Source organism: Gorilla gorilla, chromosome 1, assembly GCF_029281585.2.
Source record: "Gorilla gorilla gorilla isolate KB3781 chromosome 1, NHGRI_mGorGor1-v2.1_pri, whole genome shotgun sequence".
Taxonomy (NCBI): Eukaryota; Metazoa; Chordata; class Mammalia; order Primates; family Hominidae; genus Gorilla; species Gorilla gorilla.
This window is the reverse complement of record NC_073224.2, coordinates 32,462,616-32,470,572: the sequence shown is the minus strand read 5'-3', so window position 1 is coordinate 32,470,572 and position 7,957 is coordinate 32,462,616. Positions and strand designations below refer to the sequence as shown.

General features: G+C 40.5%; 1 pseudogene; it reads left to right on the top strand.

Annotated features, from left to right (window-relative positions):
* The first annotated feature begins 432 nt into the window (after positions 1 to 432).
* Positions 433 to 1,392, top strand: LOC101126358 (nucleoredoxin-like; annotated as a pseudogene).
* The last annotated feature ends 6,565 nt before the right edge of the window (positions 1,393 to 7,957 follow it).

Sequence of the window (7,957 nt, the reverse complement as noted above, 5' to 3'; positions counted from 1 at the left end):
CCTCCCCAGCCATGCAGAACTGTGAGTCAACTAAACCTCTTTTGTTTATAAATTACCCAGTCTCAGGTAGTATCTTTATAGCAGTGTGAAAGTGGACTAATATACTACCAAGACAAATAAGTGATGCTCACTCATTTGGGCATGCTGCTTCTTAGGTAATTAGATACAAAATCAGCTACAGCTCTCCATGACAGGGAGTTGAACATGGCATCAGAGTGCCCACCAGCACCCTTGTTGCAATTAAGAATTAGCAGTGTCCAGGCCAGGTGGACAGAGGAAGCGGGGTCGCCGCTGCCTCCCTACCCACCTGCTTGTGCGTTGGGGTTGTTGTGGGCCAAGATGGTGGGCTTCTTGGAGGAGCAGCTTGGTTAGAAGCTGGTGATGAGCAGCAGCAAGGATGACCAGTGGCAGTGGTAGGACTTCATGTGGGACATGCCTTGGCTGGCGCTGCCCTACAAGGAGAAGCACAGAAACTTTGGAACAAATACCAAATTTCCAATATTCCATTGCTAATATTTGTAGATGCCACCACTGCAAAGGTTGTGTGCAAGAATGGGCTGCTGGTGATCTGAGATGACCCAGAAGGTATGGAATTCCCTTGGGGACCTAAACTGTTCAGGTTTATGAAATGACTCACAGTTCTTGGAGAGCAGCATCCCAGAAAGGCCTTACATAGGACCCTATTTCTCTGCACATGGGTGTTCATCCTGCCAAAGCTTCACCCAGGTCCTGGTGGAATCTTATTAGTAGATCAAGGAGGCAGGCCAGAACTTTGAGATTATCTTAGTCAGTGAAGACAGATCAGAGAGTCCTTCAAACAGTACTTCAGTGATAGGTTCTGGCTCACTAACCCCCATACTGAAAAGGCCTGGAAGTCGCACCCCGTCTGGCTGTATAGAATCCAAGGCATTCCCCATGCTCATTGTGCTGGGCCCACAGGGAGAGGTGATCATGTGGCGGGGTGAGTGGAGGTGCTTAACGACGAGGACTGCTGGGAGTTCCCATGGCACCCAAGCCCGTGCTGAAGCTCTCTGACTCCAACACTTTGCAGCTCAACTGGCCCCTGCCTCCTCCTTTTTGTAGACTCTGAGGATGACAGAGAGTCCCAGGAAGCCAAGCAGCTGATTCAGCCAATAGCTGAGAAAATCATTGCCAAGTGCAAAGCCAAAGAGGAGGAGCATCGCTTCCATTTTTTTGTTTCTGGGGAGGATGATATGATAGACTTCCTGCAAGGTTACACCAACCCGCCTGAGGCTGCCCCTTTGCTCACTATCCTGGACATGTCAGCACTGATGGAGTATGTGATGGACGTGGGAGGAGATCACCCCTGCCATTGTGGAGGCCTTTGTGAATAACTTCCTGGCAGAAAAGCTCAATCTAGAGCCCACCTAATGGAGCTCCGGCCTTCTGAGATGTTGTTTAGAATTCAGTCTTCTCCTCCCCTTTCTTCCCTCCACCCTTCGACTTATCCAGTGTGTCCTGAATCACACAACCCAAGTGTCCAACCTCTCTGTGGTGCCTTGCTTCTGCATTCACTACCCAGCTAGCATCCTGGGGTGTGTGTCCTCTCAGTAGCAGCAGAATCCACCATGTTTGGAGACTCTGCTTGGGATCACGAGATGGCATAGCCTAGCCAGAACAAGGACTGCATCACTTTTGCAAAGTCACCAGCTTTTGGTGAAAGATCTGCCACAGCGTTCTTCCACAGAGCGAGCGTGAAGGGCCAATGGATCAGGGCTCTTGCTCTGACTCTGGTATCAGCACGCACATACAGAGACCCTGACAGCGAGAGGAACTGCCTGGTGACAGCTACATGGAGGCGAAGCAGAGAAAGAGTCTTGATAGACCTCAGGTTAGAGCTGTTGGTGAGAAAGTCCTTTTCTAAGTGACATAGTTTCTTTTAGTCAGAGGGAAAAACAGCAGCTTATCAATGAGTTCTTGGACAAGAGTTTCTCAAACGTAAAAGGAAGCTTGTGGGGATTTTCAGGGTGAGAAAAACCATTTAGTGAAGGTACTAGTTCATATAATAATGGCTTACTGTTACTGAGCTCGCACCTCGTGATGAGAACTTCTCATTCCTTTCTTATCTCTCTTTCTTCCTTGATCTTGACCTTCCCCAAGTTTCCGCCTGCTTATATGAACAGCTCCCACGATCTTGAAATTTTGTTAACAAATTCTTCCCTTTGGATATCTATTCCCAAGAAACTCAGCCCTGAGGTTTTAGAGGAGCCCCTCCTAGCCCGCACAGACCTCTCACTCCACCCAGCTCTGTGCCTGAGGCCGCTGGACCTCTGCCAAGGTGCCTGCACCCACTTTGGTCACCCCGTGGTCATTCCCTTTTCTTTTCAAAGCAGAACTAAAAGGACAAGGAATTACCAGAAGCCTCACATTTTCTGCAGAAGGAACTGTACCCTACGGTGGGAGTGAGGGCAGGGGGTGTGCCAGCCACGAGTAGGCATTGGATTCCCTTTGCCAGGCCCAGGCAGATCAACCTTTTATTTTGGTGAAAGATCTGCCAGGCAGTTCCTCTGGTTGTCAGGGTCTCTGTATGTGCGTGCTGATACCAGAGTTAGAGAAAGAGCCCTGATCCATTGGCCCTTCACGCTCACTCTGCGGAAGAACGCCCTGGCAGGTCTTTCACCAAAAGCTAAAATAATAGTTCACCAAAAGAGAAACAACAACTATGCTCTTAGGATTTGGGGTGGAGGGCTTTGGCCTAGGGACTCATGGGGCTTTGGCCTCACTTAATCAGGTGTCAAGGTCTTTAAACAATCCTGGAGATTACCCTCAACTCCACTCAGCACTCTGTCCATCCAAATCATTTATTTGGAAAACCCAGCCCCTCACAAGCTGTTGACATTGTTATACCCTGCCACATCGGATTATTGGTTTGTAGTTCAGAGGCACAAAATGAGTTGGTAATTAGATTGTTATTTGATGTTACCAGCCTGAAATGCAATCACCTAACAGGAAATAAAGCAGGCATCTTTGGACATTATCAACCAAAAGAAAAAAAAAAAGAGAGAATTAGTAGTGTCCAGGCTAAAGAGTACTTTCATTAACATTTAAGTAAAGGCTGACGTACTAGGTTGGCTGTCAAAAGTCAGAGGACAAGAGGAGAAAAACCCTCAGGGGTTTCCTAATTGGGGGTAAAGGAGGGTGTGCACAAGACTAGAGGCCTTCAAGGGTCTTTGGGTAAATAAGGGATCAAGAGAGAAAGATATCTGGAAACTAGGAAGCAACTCACGATCTTCCCTTTTGAGTCTGTCTTTTCGAAGGCTTAAGTGTGTAAGACTTTTTTCCTTGTATGGTGCTAGATAGCAATCTACAAAAATACAACCTCCATTCATCCTCAATGTGCTGGTTTTGAGATCTAGCTGTTATTTCAATGAAGGGACTTTATCATGTCCAGGGGTAGGGAAACTGGCAGGATAAGAAGTTTGAGATGAAAGGCATGTGACCATCTCCCTACATCACTGCAGCCATCCCTCTCCCAGACCCTTGAGTAGTGAGGATAGAGGATAGGCTCAGGATAGAGATGACAGGATGAACAAACCAGTGACAACAGATCATGGTCTTTCTGGAGAGGCAGTAGGATCCATTTCCCTTTTTTCTGATTGCCTGCTCCAAAAAATACCTTAGAGAAAAAGGGAAGCTGTATCACTTTGCCACCCCTGGGTAGTAGGGGAAAATTACTGTAAACTGATCAGTTGAGAAATGCCAAAAATAAGTGAACATCGTCACAAAAATCACAAGCTTCCAACACAGCCTTTAGATGATTTTTTATGGCAATTAAACATTTTGGGTTGGGCACAGTGGTGGCTCATGCCTGCAATCCCAGCACTTTGGGAGGCTGAAGTGGGAGAATTGCCTGAGCCCAGGAGTTGAAGACCAGCCTGGGTAACATGGGGAAACCCCATCTCTACAGAAAATTAATAAATTTTCTCCACATGGTGGCTTGTGCCTGTGTTCCCAGCTACTTGGGAGGCTGAGGCAGGAGGATTGCTTGAATCCAGGAGGTTGGGGCTGCAGTGAGTCATGCTCTCACCACTGCACTCCAGCCTAGGCAACAGAGTGAGACCTTGTGTCAAAAAAAAAAAAAGTTAGAAAAAATAAATAATAAATAAATAAGTAAACATTTTGTATTAACATCATGCTGACCTTTTTCTCATTATTGATTATTTAGTTCCTTTTCCTTGAAAAACTATTTTGGTGAATTCTGACATTCATATAAAAAAATTCTGAATGCTTAGTAGTAAGTAGTGCATGACTTTATTTTTTAATTTTCCCAGGAGTACATTTGGAATCACAGTATTTCAAGCTAGAAGAGAGGTTGGAAGTTGTATAGTGATAGCAAAGCCTTTTATATGAGGTAACAGAGGCCCTGAAAGTCAAGGATATTATCCAAGGAAATGCTGAGTCACACTTTCTTTTCAGACAATGACTTTCTGATCTATGTGTTCATTTCCCATTTAAGAATAAATCTCTCATAAAAGGAGTAATATAATCAACTTGGGTTTCGAATCAATGAAAGTACTAATATTCTTATATATTATTCCAAGTAGAAACATTTAATGTAATCATACTTGCTGTTGTGAAAACAAACTCTATTTCATTGTTTGTGTAACTTAAATTTCCTACATGACCCATCAAAAATGAATTAATTGGATTTGGCATGTGAAGCTTAGGAAGGATTTTAGAAAAGCTTTCTTATTATTCCCTGCTCATTTTCCACCTAAGAGTTTTTTTCTCGAACAGATGTACACATTTCACGTGCAAACCACATGTAAATACATTTAATAGAATTCAGAGCAAGTTTAAAAACATTTCAAAGTGTTTCAAAGCAGACTCACTCCTAGTCTATATCAAATATCACCAATAATTAAATAACCCAGGAAAAGAAATGCCACCAAAACTCTGCAAATTGGAAGGAAAAAAGATGCCGACAAAAGTCATTGTTTTGGAAGCTCATAGTACCAGAAGAAAGCTGAGCAATTGGTTTAGCCCATCCTCTTGTCTTTAGGCAAAAGTGCCCTAAATAGTCTGTACAAAATGGTCAACGTTTTCCCAGGTAACCTACTTCAATGAACAGTATTTGACACCAATGCCAGAGAAGAAACCTTTTTAAATACTCACTATAGCGCATATACTTGACACATTTACATTTCTGAACGAGTTTCTAAATGATACCTGCAAACTATATGTAAGAGAAACAGCAAGACAAGATCATCAACAAAAATATTAAAATGCAGCCATCGTCAAATTGAAAATAATGTGTGCCATTCAGCTTAGGGTATGCTCAGAACAGCAGCTCAGCTGTGGAAATAGTCACAGTTGCAAATGACTTGATGGACGCAGAAATCATTTAGGACCATTAATAATATTTGAGACGTTTAGGTCAACATTTCTCAAAAGTCATTAAAGCAAAGTTCTCAAAAACTAATACTTCTGTCAATCATGGTTATTATTTAACATATTATTCTGATTAGTTATGTCTTCATTCTAACAAACTTGTTTTCAAATATGTTGAAAGCATGTCTAAAGTATAGTTAGTGTTGAATTGCTTTAGTACTCTTAATACATCTCCAAACCATTATATTATTTGCAAATAGATGCACTGTGTTTGAATGAGAATTGTTATATAGATGTGTATGCTGGTGAACAGGGAACATATTAAAAACACTACAGAAGAATGTGGTAGGTTGCTTTTTAGAAATATTTTAGTAAATTTTTCAGAAAAAAGTATATAATTTATTCAGCTAATTCTATTTCCTCTGTATTTTCTTAAACTCACTTGTTTTCATATTAATTTTTAAAAACAAATTGTATGTATTTTGTGATTTTATGTATTTTGATTCTGTGAGATCAAAGTATATTTGTAAGAGGTTGATTCTTGTGTCTGATCCTTCATGATAAATATAATCACTAGGAAGATAAGAGAGAGGAAAAAATGAGAACAGTAAATGCAGGCATTTTAAATTTATTAATGTTAACTTCAAATCCATGCTAAGGCTGTACATGTGTAATAAGAAATGAGAATAGTTGCAAGTATCAATTAAGTTGCAATTCTAAATTTCAAAAACTGAATTTGAATCATGCTGATCAACAGAATTAATGAAGGGCATGGGTGTGTGAACCAATTTGGCTTCAAGAAAAAGACTCTATTTGCTTGGTGTTCTGATTTAAACTGTCTATTTCCTTTATATTTAACAACTATTAACAAGTTTATATGTTATCTGACAGAGTAACAGACTTACAAATGGAATATTATTACTTCAAGCAAGAGAAATTTGTTAGTGTGATACAATCATTTGATGCATTGAGGATGTATCAAAAACATAATTGCTCTGTTGTAACATTCATTTCCCTCAATTACACATTGGTGTGTCTTAATGGTAATGACAGATATAAAATTATGTCTGTTCACCACTTAAAACTAAGCTTTTATTGCTTCTTTGTAAGCTTTTAATAGAGCCAAACACACTAATACATTGTGGGTGGCTCAGCTTAAGAGTGATCTCACATTATATTTGTGTTAAACCCAGAGAAATATTGCAGTGTTAATCAACTCATAAAGATGATAACTCATTTACTTTGTAGCAATCTAAGGTGTAACCCCAATTATACTTTGTTTTCCTAATTTTTGCAGAGCTAGCACTATCAGGCAACATATAAATTTATCTCCTAGATTCCTGAACTAAGCTTTCCAGGGAGCTTTCTCAGCATCTGCCTCCATGCCCTTCCTGTTCATCCTTCGTTACTCTCTCAGGAATCCCTAGTCCATTTAGGGACATGATAACTAAGGAGAGAAAGCTAAGGATACCAAACTAGCTCAACATAAATTAAAGGTATAAACTATTATCTAAAGTGAAACTTTCTAGAGGCGGCAAAAAAAAAAAAAAAAAATCCACTGTCTTTACTGTATTAGATACATGAGGTCCTTAAATTAATTTGGGACTGTTTGTATCAGATAAATTAGCTAACCTCCAACTTGCTCATTTATGTGGTGTTTCTTAAGACGGTGCAGCTTAAATGGAATGCTAGTTGTGCTTTAGTCTTTTCTTTCTCACATAGCATTAGGGAGAAACCTGTTTCAATATTTCCCTCCTTTTGCCTTGCTAAGAAAGCGCTGTCCATATGAAAATAGCTTTTTCTACATAGAAGCAAGAATATTACTTTTAAACATTTACAACTATTAAGGTTTAGAGATACGATTGCTTTTCAAAGGAGGAAAGAACACAAATATGTATTTTGGACTTGGTGTGATCTAATGATAGGTGATCTGCACATACTGTCTCATCTGATTCTTGTGACAATTCTCTGAGGCTGGCATTGTTATTATACTTACCTTTTACAAATGAGTAAACTGAAGATAGTAGAGTAGCCAATTGTCAGAGCAAATGCTGGCCTGTCTTTCAAGCCCAGTATTTTCCACCAATGTTAATGTTTCAGGTTTCTACATGAAGGTTCCTTTTCTTTCAATTCAGTCAGTAATTTCATTGCTTTTTGGAATTATTTCATTTTACAGTGATTTTTTTCTATACTCAGACTAAGTTTACAAAAGTGTTTTACATATTCATTTATTTATTCAAAACATATTTATTACATCATATCTATTTATTATATCTCGGATATGCCAGGCACTGTGTTAAATGTTAAGGAATTCAAGGAAATAGCCTCTTTTCTACCTGTAAGTTGCCTGTATTCTGGTAAAGAAGCCAAACATGTCCCCGGATCACTGCCGTGAGACTTCGTGAGGGCGGCCGAGCGCCTGTGTAGGAAGCTAGCTCTGGCAGAACAGTGTTTCAAGTATATGTCCCTATTGGATTACTGATTCTGGGAAATTCTAACCCAGCTCCTGTGCATACTCCTAAACCTCAGACTTCTGCTCTTTCCCTCATAACCCATTTTCTGCTCTACAAACTGTTAGCTTCCTTTGCCAAGGAAAGGACAGTGG